The sequence below is a fragment of the Pithys albifrons genome, chromosome 1, assembly GCF_047495875.1.
Source record: "Pithys albifrons albifrons isolate INPA30051 chromosome 1, PitAlb_v1, whole genome shotgun sequence".
Classification (NCBI taxonomy): Eukaryota; Metazoa; Chordata; class Aves; order Passeriformes; family Thamnophilidae; genus Pithys; species Pithys albifrons.
The window spans coordinates 21,092,030-21,108,700 of NC_092458.1; the positions used below are offsets into that span (position 1 = coordinate 21,092,030).

Genomic DNA, 16,671 nt, shown 5'->3' on the forward strand with positions numbered 1-16,671 from the left:
TTCTCTCCTCAAAATTTGAACATCCAGCTACTCAGGACATGGTGAACACCATGAGATTTTGTAAAGAAGACATCCTTGAATTTCTTTCAAGATTCCAAATAATGAAGTGTTTGAATGATTTTCTTCCATTGCTCCTTCTCTTCCCATAGCTCAAACATTCAACAGTCTGCAGGAGTTATACTTCACTGGAAGTGTTAGTACATTTATGTATTGTATAAACAAAGAACAGTCCTCAGACATAAGAAGTTTAACCTTGATCTTGCACAGAAGGACAAAGCTCAGAATCACCGTGGATTGCTATGTTTTACTGCTAATCCCTTGAAACACCACTACCTACTTTTCAAGGGATTTCACTTTAAACTGTCTATAAAATGCTGAAAATAAAATTGAACTGCTGACCTTCTGTTCCCCAACGGAAAAATCATATATTCACTTTTTAACTAGAAAGAGGAAGAGATGTTTGTTCAGTTCAAAAACCTATTTATTCCCAAAGAAAAGGGGGGGGGAAAGAGCACATGTTCCATTTCTAGACAATGTTCACTTTATAGTCTTAAGCAACTTATCAATTGCTTTTCAAAAACCCCATTCAATCTACCTCATAACAGTAGGAAAATGGGAAAAATGCATTTATTAAAACAATTTAAAACTTTTTAGCTCACAGAGCACTAAGCAATTTAAGGGCCCTGTTCAGACTCTCCTCCAGTGAGCTTTCCAGTTTGCTGTAATTTCAAATATTGAATATATTCTTAGACTTAGGGATTTTTTTACCAGGTCACCCAGACCAGAATTTTTACTCAATATAAAAATCTCCATGTAGCAGTGAAAATAAATTAAGGTACTTCTCAATTTAAATCTCAAGGGAAAGTTCCACAGATTTTTACCTGAATTTGAGGTTAATGAACACATATTTCTCCTATCTAGGAGAGTTACTCAGGCAAAAAGCTACTATCTAAAAAGCAGGCTTTTTGAATAGTACAGCTAAAAATAATCACTGGATGTAAGATAACACTCTTGATTCTGTGCTTACATATATAAGCATTCAGAGATTCAGGGTTAGATTTCATTAAGAAACAGCTAATACCATTAAATTTATTCCTGTATAAATCTGTACATGTTCCTGAAGAAGACTGGATCACGAGACAGTTGCACAGAAAGCTATGCTTTCAATTTCCTGATAGGATACATATCAAGAGAAAGCACAATTTAAATAAAGAAACACTGATGGATCTTGTACGAGATGCAAGTGAATGCTGTAGCTTCACAAGTTGGTCCCATTAAATGTGTGCTAATACAATACAGCTGAGAAAGTATAAATCCAGACAAGAAATAGCAATCCCAATCTTCTCCTAGAGTTAGCTATTCTTCTGTCTAACAGCACTTCAGGGTCGAGACAGGAATCCCCTCTTAGTGTTCCCAAAACACAAATGCAGAGGAAATACTACTCCTCACACTTTCCCCAATAAAACACATTTCAAAGTGACTTGTTCTATAACTCTTCAAAAATGTTTTAAATTTGAAGTCAAGACAACATTTTTGATCTGGAATGTTGATGGCATTCATTTATTTCAATCAAGTTATTTCTTACATATCTTCTTCCAGTTTAAATGAGGTCCTCTTCCAAAAAATTGTGAGTCCTCTGCCACAGGATTTTACAGCAGCTACCTATTGTTAATTCCTCAGTCGATGAGGAGGGACACAAAGCCAAGAGAGAAACATCATTCACTGAAGGGGGAAAAGGATGAAAGAGGATTTTCTGCAACCCTTCTGCCAGGCATCCTCCAGAGAACACAGGCTGCTGTAAGCACGTTAGGAAGATGCTCCTTATTCTGAACTCTTACGTGCAGGTGCCAGCTGCTCTAAGACAGCTTACACAGACAGTCTAAAATGTTGTTCCACTGCTATTATCCCAACACGATTTTCTACTGCACCAGAATTGACATTCAAAAGGATAAGCTTTTGAAACTAAACTTTCACTGTAGGAATATCTGACTTTTTCCATAGAAACATGTACACAAAACTAAGAATAAGCAACTAGAAAAGTCTAAATTTCTATGAGTAAAATATACATTCAAATAGAGGCCAACACAGCCTGGTGACACCGGACTCTCACCCTCCTTTATTCCTATTCTCACCTCCAGTGCTTGAACAAAACTGAATATTTCCAAGCTACTTGAAAAATTCTCCTACTGTCTTTATCCTCTGTCACAAATTTCTTTACAGCTTATTTTTTCTGAATGAAATCTCCCTGCAGTAAACTCGTTCAAAATTAAACATTTGGCTTTCGCTACTACATCACATTCCCTTTCGTCCAGAAATGTTATGTACTCTTACAGTGATGAGACGTTCTATCCTCACACACTTGCAGACACATTTTCTTCCTTACTCCCACCACATAACAATAAAATGCATCAACAAATGTGAAGGGGAAATAACAGCAGCCAAGTAATTTCTAGACATGCAGAGAGACTCTGAGGATTAGTATCTATACAAACAAAGACTAAATAAAGGAAAATCAGGTTCTAAACTACAGGTCTGAAGCATGGAAGTTTAAGCACAGAGTTATTGTTCCTCCTAGATTAATACAAACTGAAAACTTTATATTGTTACAAATTTTCAGTGATAATCACTCTCACATCAGTCCCATATGCAAGTTTAGCTGAGAGCCATACAAAATAATTGGCACCTTCTTATAATTTAGTATTAATTGTAGTCAATATCCGAGAGCAACACACTATAACCCTGTTGTAAGTAGTATTACAACAAAAGTAAACAATTTCTTCCTTATCTAACTCAGCCCTTACTCAGAGAAGTCAGTGTTACCAAATCTGCATCAGGCCTCAATGAAAAAGGCTTTTTAAAGGAAATTCATACACAAATACTGGGAGCTTTGGAGCAGCAAGTTACAATCCTTTAACTCATCAGAAGTAGGAAGAAGATAATTCTCAACTCACCTCAATGTAATACAGAATAAAATAGAAAAGAGAGAAATAGATAATAAAGAGAATAGGGAGAAGTGAAAAGATACATGCATCCCCTCCCTTCCTGGACCTCATGGAGAACTTACAGAAAAGAGATCCGTTCACCATTCCTGCATCACAAAATCTCTGAATCCTTCAATTGACTAATACCGAGCATTTTTATTTTATTTGTTCTTGTTCTTAGGCTTCTTGTTGAACATTAAGGTCTGCGGAACAGGTCTTGATTTGGAGTGTTATTTGATGTCCTATTCCTGCTCCTCTAACGTGTAATAAATACATTTAGGTTCAAAAATCTCAGCCCTGAAACCAAGCCATAGCCCATGAAGGGAAGCAGCACTATGTCACTGCATCCCGTTCTGCCCTCAGTTTTTGTTTCACTCTCATTATGAATTCTGCAGGATTACTTGGGGTACTGACTCAGGATGTGGAGATGCCCAGCCACCACCTATAGGCCATAATGCTTAGTGTGACCACTGACCTTTGTTCTGTCATTTTCCTCCACTTCTGCTAAACCACAGGCAGGAAGCAGCTCACAACAATCAGCAGGGTTCTGATCTCTCTGCCACCACCTATTTTCCTGAAGAATACAAAGCAGCAGCTTCTCCTCACACAATGGACATAAACCCAGCACACAAATGGGACACTCCCATTTTGGCAACAAAACCACATGTTACCAGTTCCATGGAAGAAGGCCTACAGCTCACAGGTCAAGACTTCCTGAAGTCTCGGGAATTTACTGCAGTCAGAAAGTATGTTACAGCAGCCATGCATCTAAAGAATGCCTGAGGTGCAAGTCAGCAGCTGAGAATGCAAGTTTTTGTTATCCCTTTGACAGTAAATTCAATTTCTAAGAAGCACAACTGTCAAAGCCTTCCTTATGAGCCAGTTTCACAAACAGTTTTATAAACATACATAGACACACACACACAAACACACAAGGTTTGTAGTTATAGTCAAAACATTCAAGTAAACTCAAGGATGTCACACCCTTTTGTTTTGAGATAAATGCTTTAGCTTACCAAGCACACGGATCTTCATCATAATAAACCAGTACTCTCTCTAGCAATAATGGAACAGACCTTTCAGATTCTGTGCAAATCCAGGGCTGGCAGAAAATAAGATTCAATAATCTTCAGGCAGAGCTACGAAAGGAAAGCTAATACTCTGTTTAATCTTGAAAAACAAATTCAGAGATCAAATATAAAGAGAGGTCTAACACTCATTCAACAGCATTTTTGGGGCTGGTATGTGATAATGTGAGAACTAATGGTATGAGACAACTGAGCTTATCAGGGAATGTGGTAAGTGCTACAGATTTTGGTGCAAGATAGAGAATTCAAAATCAGTGTTTTGGTAAAATCTAGATCCCCCAACTTCCTGGTGGGAAATGATCTCTCTGATAATCACCTGCTGCAGCTACTTGCAGGAGAGGAAGATACCGACCTCACACATCAGACCATGTCTGCTAAGATGCCAGTATTGCACATGAAAAAAAAAATCAGGCTAGAGGTAAATTTTAAATTGTTAGTAGGAAGAGGCAAAACAAGCTGTCACAAGAAAAAGATATGCTAAAAAAAATGCAAGGACTCAAACTAGTGAGGAAAAAAACCTAGTGTGAGTAGTTGTGACAGTAGTGGGGGCCCACTGGAAGCATTATGCATACAGCTGCTGAATAAAAAGGCAGGAGAAGGATCATTTAAAAGAAAGGAGGGGGAATAAAAGAGTGATGGAGCAGGTAGAAAATAAGCTGTACAGAGGCTCTATTATGTGGAACAACTAAGAGCAGCTGACACAGACAACAGCCTCGAAAATAAGGAGGGAAGAGAACTACAGGTGATCACTGAAACAAAAGGGTGTGAGGATGTGAGGAGAGAGCACAAAGGAAAGCAGAAGTTTAACCCAGAGATTGCAAGGAACCTTGAGATATCTTAAAATAAGACTCTAAAAATCAAGGAAAGAAAAAGAGACTGTGGAAGGTTTGTATCTATATGCATATTATTCTATGCTTCATGTTGCTACTGGCTTAAAAAATAAACAACAGAACAAGCTCATTTTCTCAATTCTCTCCGCTTAGTACAATTGGAGCTTTGTTACTGCAGTGCAAACAGTAACTGTAATCCAAGATTAATTAACGAAGTTATTAGAAACAGAATTCCACACGACATATACCACACTAACCTTTAAATATTTTTCTGTTCTGTGAAACTCACCAACTTCAGCAGTTATCCAGTGTCCCTAGGTAACATACACAAAGCCACTCACCAGATACTGAGCAAGATGAACTACATATGCTCTCTTCCCATTCATTGCAAGGTAGTATTTTAGCAAGCCCAACTGTTTGTAATACCATAAGACATTTGATGCAATACATACCATTTGAACATGATTTTTAAATGACCTCTACCAACACCAGCTGTGTGCCCATTTCTACAAAGCAGCAGCTCAAGCACTCTGCCCTAAAAAGCTACAAACTAGGCATAGCAAACAAAGGAGAGGGAATGACTTGGATGTATCTGCAAGCAGATGATAAATGCTCCTTTATGGGTCAGTCACATCTTAGATTAACTCAGTGACCTCAGCTTCTAATCTGCTTTCCTGCTCCAGGAGAGTTTGGGATCACCGCCCCTCCCCTGCACCGACACAGCCCTATCGAACTACGCAGTGCTAGCTAGCACAGGGACTGCTCCTGGTTCCCACACCCCACAAGTCTCGAGCTGACGTTCAGCAATGTATGACCCCATGTACAAGACTCACCAAAGTCATGAACACTTTCAGTGTCTCAGGACACCCTCTCCTGTGATGCAGATTAACTGCATAGGCTATTTTGAAGGGTTTTTCAAGATCATATCCTAAGCCAAATCAGTTGTCCCCCAAAAGTGCAGTGCATATTTAACTCTGCTAACAGAAACTGGTGTAACACCTGGATATATTTATTTAGAAACCACAGAAACAGGGGCTCATAACCTGTTCTGTCAGTGACATTCCTCTGAACACTGGTTAAGACAACAAGGTTGGTGACTGCCTGTATTATACTCAGTTCACTAAGACACTTTGGCACAAGTTAGCTCGCTCACATATAACTATTTTACATACACACACACATCTTAACTCAGCTGTATTTATGAGAAACATGCTAAATACTTTCCACCAGGCAAAGTGTTTTTACCTCAGAAAAACTGACACTCTGGATGACCGGACAGGCAAAGCCTGTACCAGCTATCATACCACAAAACTATTTTCACCAGGAAAAACATGGTAGTTTTTTATTTTTACTGAAATGAATTTTCGTGTGTTGATGAAAGCTGTAGAGTGTTCCCCAATATCCATATGGACTGCAGTTAAAGCACACTGCAAAGGCCATTTGTGGGTTGCAACATGTACTGTCAACCCTACAAATGCGAGTTACACCTGCAGATACCTAAGCTGAAAAAAATAGACAAGGGATTCTCAGTCAGTTTTTGTATTATTAGTAAACTAAAACATGCCTGTATTTCAAACAAAGAACTACAATTACTACAAAGAGAAGCAGAAAAAAATGCAGTAAAGAAAAATCTAAAACAGAAAGTACAAAAACGACATAGTTGAGGGCAGATCAATTTATTCAGGGTGGTATTACCTGTGGTTATGCAAGTGTAGGAGTGGGCTGAAATTGTTCTTCCCTACCGTCCACAATTACAAGTTAGAAAGCATTATGCCACTAGCATAATATAAGGGACAGTATTCTATAAACTCACTTATTATACTAAATGTCTGTAAATATATTTAAGTAATACTAAAGTTCATTCAAAGGCTTAAAATCAACACTTTAGGCACCTGGGATAATTGGCATAATTACAGCAGATTTATTTTTTTAAGGGAAAGGCATCCAGACATCTACTCAGCACATATTTTTCATTCTCTTCATAACTGACAGAATCAAAGTTTCCCATAACTAACTCATACAAAACACTTTCAATAGATATATTTTAACTTGGGTTTAAAACCCTCAAAAATGAACAACTACAAATATGCTGAATCACAGAAAAACACATACACTCTGATCTGGTAGAAAAACCAGGGTTATAACATTTTTTAGCACATTTAAAGACATAGACAATTTGAAAATACAGTGCAAAAGTCCACTACCTTCAGAATTTCCTTTTCAGTTTGAAGGAAACTGAATCATTTGCAAAAACATACAGAGATGTTATACTTAAGACTGGATTGCATTTTCAATTCTAACTGGTTCACCTGCACTTTACTGAACAAATTAAGCCTCATTTCAACATCTCATAACACCTCATTGAACAAGTATTCAACAGAACTCACAACAACTATCAAGGCACACAAGGACTTCATGTATTGCTTTTAATTTGAAGGTTCCAAAGTGTCAACAATCAGACTTCGTAACTTCCCTCTGAAGAAGGTAACATTAATTTTATTTTATAAACAGAGAATTGGAGTAAGAAATAATAAATCCACTTGGTAAAGTAATGAATGAAGGTAAGATTCTGAATGTTCCACTCCATGCTGCAGCCACTACAGCCACTACAATGCTGAATGTTCATTCAGTGTTCTGCAGTTCTGCTTTTGCATTTTGGTACAGTTGTAATGAGGTTTCATTTTATTAAAGCTTTCTGTTGATAAATCACTACTAAGCCAAAGAGATCAACTACAGTTACTAGAAATTTACATCAGGGTACACAAATTAACACAAAGAAGATAGCCAGATGCTAATACAAAAAAAATCCTATGGGAACATCAGCTTTATTATGTCTCTTCAGGTCTTCAGTGACAGCCTAAGATACTCTCTATCTATTGAATGAAATTCTGTTCTGCTCTCACAGAAGAACCTTCTTTCCTCTCCATACTTGCAATACTCAGTACTTTCCTCTCAATACTCTCAAAGCTATTACCTAGTTTTTAGAATTCAATAAGAGAATAATATTAAGTCTGCTCCACCATAAGTTATGAATGGCTGCTACTTTTCCATACCTCCCACACCACCATGTTGTGCCTTCAGGGGAAAACATCCCAAGTCAAATTACCAGGTAGCAGGAGACAAGAGCCATAAAACAGTGGTAGCAATATCTAGTGCTTAATCAATACTCTGAGCCTATAATTTTATTTTTTTCTGGAAGTAAAAGCTAGAACTGATTTGTCCCAGATCACTGACAGAAAAAGACTTGCTATTTAATCATTCATCCAGAGTATTAAAAAAAAAATCCAAACAAACAAAAAAACCCCACCACAACCACACTGCCATATGAGTGCCGAAATCAACAACACATCCAGTTCACTTGTTATCTTTACTTTTGAAAATAACCACTGAACTTGAATCACTCACCTTTGGCACACTGTTAAAAGGATCCAGGCAGCGAAAGGCAAGACTCTCCAACAAAGTTATTTACACCACCGTCTGAAACAATAAACAATACATAAGCACTGAACTTAGAAGATGACCATCAACTAGGTAATTTAGTATCCATGCTATCAAAATCTCCCATGAGATGCTAAAGAGCAGGAAGAATGGCTTGAACATGATTCACCTGCTCAGCATAAAGACTCCACCTTCATATTTAACTTCTCTCAATGAACACAAGGTCATTTTAACCACAAACAATACAAACCAATTACAAACTCAGCCTTCATAATACTGAGAAAAATCAGTCAAGAAATGGAGTTAAAAATTTAGCCTAGATTTATAAAGATTACATTTTACAAAGCACCATTATTTACTGTTTTCTTCACTTTTGTATTTGTCAGTTTGAAGTTGCCTGTACTTCCTAAGAAAAAGGAAATGCCTTTACATGTGGAAAAGACATACACCAGCAAAAGCACAGCCAGCAGTTTTGGGGGGCATCCGAGTACTTCTGCCCAGGGGACACTTGCACACTTTGGGATGTGTAATCCAGATGGATTAGTATCACTGTGGCTTGGGGCCCTCTGGCAGAAGGGACAGTGACCCAACAAGAGGGAGCTCTGACTGAGGAGATAAAGCTGTTTGTAGGGGTTGGAGGACAAGGAGGATGTGTCACAATTCCTATACAACCTGAGGCCACTCATGCACAAATGCTTCTGTTAAAAGTCTTCTGAACAGATTCCAACGAGTTGTCACTCTACAAAAGCATACTATGAAGAAATTAAATTTAAAGGACCATTCATCCAATGATCCTGTACATCATAGGGAAGCAAGGGGAGAATAAAAAGGATTAACAAAGGTATTATAAATGCCTTATGCAGATGTTTAAAACCCAGATTTAGACTTTCACTCAATAGTAAGTAGAGTAAGAGAACTACTAAACCACAGTTCGGTAAACATTTAAGGATAAACATATTGTTAAAGGGGTAAAGCATGACAGACTCCCTGCCACTCAGCCTCTGGCAGCTCACCACCCCTTGCTCCTCAGCAGCTGCAAAGGGAGACAAAGCACTGCCAGCCCTCCTGAAAAACATACAAGATTTTAAAAAACCCAAACAACAAACCAGTAATGGAGGATAACAAATCATGAGGTAGTGCTTTCCCAACAGAAGAACATTCTGATGCAGTTCAGCAACTGAATGAAAATATGCCTGTGACAGCAGAACGCAGATGGGGCTGGAGGGTGACCAGTCCCTTCTCCTCTGCCAGGTGGTGGATAGAATATGCGCTACCCAACTGTGTTTCAGATTTCTGCAGACACAGACTGCAGGCAACCACACTTGGCTGTATCCATTTTCCTAACCAGTTATAGACCTTACCCATGTTCTCACTGAAAACTGCCCACTGAAATTTTAGGAGATCAAGTAAATGGGAAAGATACTTTAGTAAATGAAGCAACATTAAAGTCCTTAGGCAGAGCAGATATATTTTCCTACTGGCTGAATGTTTTGTAGTACACATTTTTATCTTGTCAGTAATACAAGGATATTTTTAATATGAAGTGGAAAAAGTAGGAAAATTAAAGTCTCTTCATTTTTTGGTACAAGATCTTCTGAATAGTACTAACTTTCCTTTTGCTGTCTCACAAATTATCTACTGCCCATTACTACCTATCACTGAAGAGCTGTATCAAGCCTCTGACTTTGCTTGGGTTTCTTTTTTGTTTTGTTCCTTGAAGAAAAACCCAGCACCTCCCTCAATTACTGCTTCCACCTTCACAAACGCACGCTTGCATAATAGAATGTGTGCTTGAAAGTGAGCTGAAAAACAATACTGTTCATCATCAATACTTGAAAAACTAACCTTGTATTTATTAGTTAAACGGAAATACAGTTGAGAAAAAGAAGTAATCCAAATTTCATCTAAACATGTTAGAAAATAATGAGTCATGTGTTTATCTCAATATAACAATACTAACTTCCTTCTGTACAGCAAGAATGGTTTTATTTTTTGCAGCTCAATTAATACACATTAAAAGTAGCTCAGAATGTTAATGGTGATACCAGGAAGAGTCAAAAGAAGACACACAAGAAAATCTCATTCCTACCAACACTTTCATTGGAATAAACTTCTGTTAGTCTAACAGACACAAGCACAAGATGCAGACTGGTCTCTGTCCCCCCTGGACTCAATTCTGTTGCATTGTGACCTCCTTTTCTCTTTTCTTCTGATAAAAATCTTTACTTTGCTTTGGAGAAGCCATAGCAAGCTTTCTGCTACGAGTCACACAAAGTCACTTCCTTAGAATTGTAGCAAATTTCCACCACATACCCCCACAGTCCAAAGCTTGGCCTAGAACACTGTGACTTGCCAAGTGACTCAATCTCAGGATGGAAACTTGGACCTCAAATATTCACTTATATTTTAAATATGTTCCTTGAAACAATCAATTACAAAAGTTCAGGACCTTTCTTCTCAAAGGGCAATAAATGGAAACAGTGGTTAGGGGTTTGGGACTACCTGTCCCTAGGGACAGTTTGTACCAAAAATGGGGTCTTCCAGTTATTCTTTATCCTACCAGCCAGGACTACAGACAGAAATATTTGACAGCAAATTGGATTGCTGGGGAATCAACTGTTAAACTTTGAGAGTACAAAATCATCTCAAACCACCTTCAAAAACCATGTAGCATATGAAGCCAACACTGTCCACCCAAAGACAAACTGGTGCAACATAAGAGACCCTTGGGAAATGAAGTCAACTTTTTTTGAAAGGCAGCAAAGCAAACAGAGGTACAGAGCTGGGCAGTCACATCCCATGGTAAACCCAGTGCCCATCACTTCTGTATCATTTCATGTGATGACCACCTGTCACACCTCACTCAATACACACATTACTGCAGTAATGTCAGCTCTACTGCACGTATAATGCCACAGCTCCTTACCACTCATGATTGTCTTCAGATCCTACACTTGCCTTGAGGCCCAGAAGACAATGACAAGGAACAGAAATGGCAGAGTGTAGGAAAAGGATGAATACGTGATTACAAACATGTAAGGCAGAAAGACAAATTTGTCCACTCCTTAACAGTAATCTCAGTCACTCATCTGTTTTCTTGACCAAGGTCTTCCAAACACAAGGACTATACAGGTCTCACTGTAAAAAGCCCTTTTCAATAGTCAAAAAATAAAACTTTGAACTTGAGCACCAGAAGGTAAATAACAGTAACACCTAATATAATAAGGACCTTATATTCTACTGTGCAATCTTTAAAGATTACAACCTAAAAGAATAAACTAGTGCTCCTTTAATGATTATACTACAAGTAACATCCACAGTTATTAACAGCCTCTCCTTTCACTAATAGCTCTAATGTGCCCCATTTTCTTTATCTCCATGGCTAAAATCCAGATTCAGCCTTCAAGCGTCTATTTCGATGACAATTCTCTCAGGCTCTCTTCCTAATATCCAGCCACCTCCTATTTATTCCTGACATGAAATAGCTAAAATAATCTCTTTGATACTTAATATGCTAATACACAAGAATGATCTGACCATAAACCTGTACTGCACAGAGTTGAATTTTTAACTCCAATTGACATATTACTGGTGACCTTCTGGAGAACAAATGAAAAACATCACATTAATACAAATTCTCCTGTGGAGATGATCAAGCTGGCAATCTGCCAGTTCATTACACCATCTAGCTTCACTCCAACATTAAATATTGCCTTTCTTTGTAATTGACTGAAATACGCTGGAGCAATTGCAGGTAACCACTTTGGGCTATTAAAGTATTCCATTAAGACTTCTCCATTAGGCAGATATTTCAAATGAAGTTACATCAAAATAGACTATGTTCTAAATATTTTAACTATGCAGACACTTGGGCAAGCACAATCCAGTTTCGTGGAGCAGCAGACACATCAGCCTAAGCACTCAAAGCTCAGTTGCTGAATTTGCTTAAAGGGAAAAGAAACCTGCCATGTTTATTTAAGACTCTACTATATGCTTAGTATTGTAAACCATCTAATCATATATATCCTCTCAAAACTCATTTAATATTACCTTCTCATCATAATCATGGCAAGGCTTTGTGAACGAAGATTTGGGCAGAGCTCTCTCCCCACGTGGGTGTGCCCTTCCAGCCTGCGCAGTGGATTTTTTAGCTGAGGCTCAGCGTGCACAGAACTGGCCCCACCATTTACCTCCTGAGGTTCATCTGCCACGGCCGAGTGAGCTTGGACAGTGACAGTGAAGTCCTCAGGACCAGAACCTGCAGCCCCTGGTATTACTAGGAGGTCTCCCATCCAAGTACTAACCGGGGCTGACCCTGCTGAGCTTCCAAGATCCGACAGGATCTGGTGCCAGGGTGGCATTTAACTGCCGCCTTCTAAAGCTAAGAAAATGGAAATGTTAAAATAATACTACGACTTTAGACTCTATATGAAACACAGGATAAAAACAGAAAGGAAGACTGAATTCACGTAACATTCAAGCTTTCAAAAAGGCAGCACATTGCAACACTGCATAATAACACACGAAACATTGTGAAAACAAAAAAGTTAAAAATCCTTTTATGTTACATACTCTACACAACTAAGCTTTTCTTCTCTTGAGTTTCCTAAACAGCAAAGAAATAAGTGAAATGAGACACAAGAACAGGTTCAACGTAGTGCATGCAGAAAAAGAATACCAAACACTTAAAACACTGGAAAATAATTGAACTTGTATGTCAGCTGTAAAAATCAGACTAGCCCTTGAAGCAAAGACAAATTTCTCTGTTAAAATTGGCTTTTTTAAGCAGTCCAGGTTTGGAGCCATCACCAGAGGCTGTACAGGTTAGCCTGAGAAATGCATGTCTCTTCTGAACAGTGCAGAAGATTATGTATCTTCCTGTGCCCCTGTAGTACACACACCTCCAGGCCATGCTGTTTGCATCAGAGGAAGCAGTTGGACAGGTATCATTTGTCATTCAAACAACTGTTTTATTTTTGGGGGTAAGCAGGTGGGAGTAGAAAGTGAAAAATAGCTAGAGAATACATGCCTGGCTCACACTCATCACATACAACCAAAGAGGCTGTGCTGACCTGTATTCTCATTTTACTGCTGCAGTAAAATACATACACTCTACAGACTGGTATATACATTATATGTTTTCAAAAACAAGACTATTTTTTACATCTGCTTGCACAAACACCAACTCCTGATCTACTCATGAAAGACAAGTAGTTGGTTGTCCAAATAATATCAGCATTTAAAATAAATATCACCATTGTCAGCTTCTCCTGTGTTGTATGTATATCCTCCAAATACAGGAATGACTATCACTTTTTTAAACTGAAAAGAAATGAGGAGGGTTACATCTGTCAGTGACTGTACCTGCTAAGAATTCTACAATACTTATTGTATAAATTCATATTATTTTAAGAGGAATCACATGCTTCTGACATTCTTTCAGGTCTCTCCTAAAAGTCTGAGCTAGTAAAAAACCCTGATACTGATACCAAATTACTGCCTAAATTCACTGTAATATGCAATTTTTTTAAATTCCTGGATTAAGCAGGATTTTTTATCTTGATACTTGCTGCTAATGATCTAATTCATATTTGATTATGCTGAGCTGCAAACTTCCAGGGCAACCCTTGCATGAGAAAAAGAAAAAACCCACAAAGCAGAGCGGATAAATCATGAATAGGAGGCCAGGAAGCTTCCTCCCAAGGAAGGCTACAAACCCCACACGTATCTGTCATTCAGACTGATAATCAAGGACCAATATAGGCACGTGCCATGTCCAGGCAAACTCTGAAAGCTGAAGGAACCTCACAACAAAGGTGCTGTGCCACCAAAATGGCCCCAGATATTTTTAAGCATTCCTATTCAAGAAGTATCTGTGAAAGGAGAAGCACTTAAACTCCTTTTTACATCAATTCCCCAATTTTTTCTTTTGTATTCACAATAAGGAAATGGATCTCACAACCTTTCTTGTTTTCTTTATTTAAGGATTTTGAAGCTGGCTATGTAAGTACATATGTATAAATATCCCTAAAGCCCACAAAGGAGAAGCAACAAAGGTCTTAATTTATGTTTAGGACAGTTCTAATCACCCCAAAACCCCTTACAGAGGTATATGCTGAAAGACCTGCATTACCAATAGATAAGCAGAAACCAAACTATAAGTACTAAGGCTGTTCATAAACTCTCTAAGGATCTCTAAGGAAAGGAATGGATTAGGCTTCAGCTTTAGGTGATACTTAAGTAAGCATGATTCTTAGGCCATGGTTTGAGCATGAGATAATTATTTTGGTTTCCTTAATAGGATACTTTATTATTCAAATTACAGATTTCACTTTTAGAAACATCTTAGCAGCTCTAGTTAATTATCTTCAGAATTTTACAAACTAGTATTTTGTACATACAGTTTAATAATTGGTTCCATTCGAACTTCAGCCTTTTTCTGATTGATAATTTAATGTTTTGTTTGTAAAAAATATGTGACAGTCTTTACCATTAAATATAAAATCAGCTCAGAATGTTTGAGGACGACCTCAGTGGTTAACAACTCATCAGCCCAAGCAGCTCTCTCACAAATCTATTTTTCCTATTGAATCTTTATGTAAAACATTTTAATGGTAAAGACATACACGACCCACTGAATTATCCAGTTCTTCCAAATCTCTCTAGTAGAGTCTGAGCTTTTAATTCAATGCTTGTGGATTTCAGGCCTGTGAAAGGTGACTATAAACAGCATATTAATAATATACTCTTTACAGTAATGTAGCAATCTGCACATGTAAATTACTGAAAATGCACACCTCCACTGGAAAAAGCCATTCACAAAAAGCCTTTTGGAGAAGTGAAAACCACATATTCCGATGAATGAGCTGCCACAAAAGGACGTAACACCAACTCCCTATCAGAGAAACACCAAGCAGAGACCACTGGTTACCACATATGGCTAAGACAACTAATGTTTAAAATAACCAAATAAAACTCACACTGTTTGAGAGGACTTGCTTTGGGGCTGAGATGAAACAGAAAACAGATATTTCCAGGGGCTACAGAGAATAAAGGCAGACTTAGCCCACTGGCAATTCAAAGTTAAAGGCTGAGTGCAATCCTTATTAGAGTTCCTGTTCTAGTAAATTATTCATTTTTCCTTAGTCCAAAGAAAATTTTTCTTATGTGTATATTCAACACAGTACTATCTGGATTTAAAGTAATAGTGCTACTACTGTCTTGGTGCTAAAATATATAGCAGTGGTGATTTTAAGGGGGATAATCAAGGTCAGTGTTTGTCTTTGAAGCTACCAGGCAGATATACAAACGTGGAGGAAATGCACAGAGCAGATTGTGACTGATGTCATCAAGGAAACCATTGTCAGAAACTTCTAGATAACACTCAAACTCCAAGGTAGCAAGTGGATACCTCACACTGATAGAACAAAGCCCTGTCTGGGCACTCCCCACCCGCTGGAAAAGCTGCCATCACCAGCTGCAGCAATGGCTCCCCATGCCTGTTTGCTGAGCATGTCTGGACTTCATCCTTCCACCAGATGCTCAGTCACCAGGTGTACAAACAATGTCATTACTGCCCAAGCAGAGTATCTTACTCCTCAGAGTTTGCAAGCTCTGCCCTACTCTGTTTAGGCAAACTGCACCTGAACTACTGTTGACATGAATGAGAGTCACTTCACTTGGACAGGACAGCAGAAAGAAGTCCAGGCAAATGAATAAATCTATAATGACTTCAGCTGAGGGAACAAACTGAAGAAAACTCTCTAAATCACCACCATCAGAAAAAGTAGAAAGATTTATCATCTACTCAAATTCAATATTTTATTTACAATGCTGAAAAGCACAGGGCTGCAGAACTTACACATAAACAGACACTAAGCTGAAACCCATTAGTAAAATTGAGGGAGAGGGAAAAAACCCCAAAGACCTCACCACAAAATCCCTTACTGACACTGAAATAAGTCCAAACAGTAGATGACAGTACTCAGTGCACTGATGAAAATTATGTTCCTTGGGAAGAGCAAGGTATTTTTGTCCCAATATATGTGTATATCAAAGGCTGGGGAAAACTGGCATTTTAGATTTAAAGTTTTTTGGAGTCTCCTTGGATGATGTAACTGAAGAAAATACAAGCTTCCTGCAGTTCAAGTACAAAACTGTCATAACTAAGGGTTCACAACTAAGAGCCAAAGGTAAGTGGAAGATAAACACATGGAACTTAGAAGTGGCTTTGCTACCTACACAACTTGGTAGGTGGTACATTTTAGACAGTGGATGAGCTGCAGTGACCATCCACTCTGGACATGGTGGAACAGCAGTCCACAAAGCCAGCAC

General features: G+C 38.3%; 1 protein-coding gene across 3 annotated transcripts in view; it reads right to left on the bottom strand.

Moving 5' to 3' along the window:
• NCK2 (NCK adaptor protein 2) overlaps nt 1-16,671 on the bottom strand; it is an 86,248-nt gene that overhangs the window by 44,678 nt on the left and 24,899 nt on the right. For 2 of the 3 annotated variants that reach the window (XM_071576187.1, XM_071576272.1), the window contains exon 2: nt 8,305-8,376. The exons of the other annotated variant lie outside the window; for it this stretch is intronic. The gene's annotated coding sequence lies outside the window, so the exon portion shown is untranslated. The remainder of the gene's footprint in view (nt 1-8,304; nt 8,377-16,671) is intronic. 3 annotated transcript variants of the gene reach the window in all.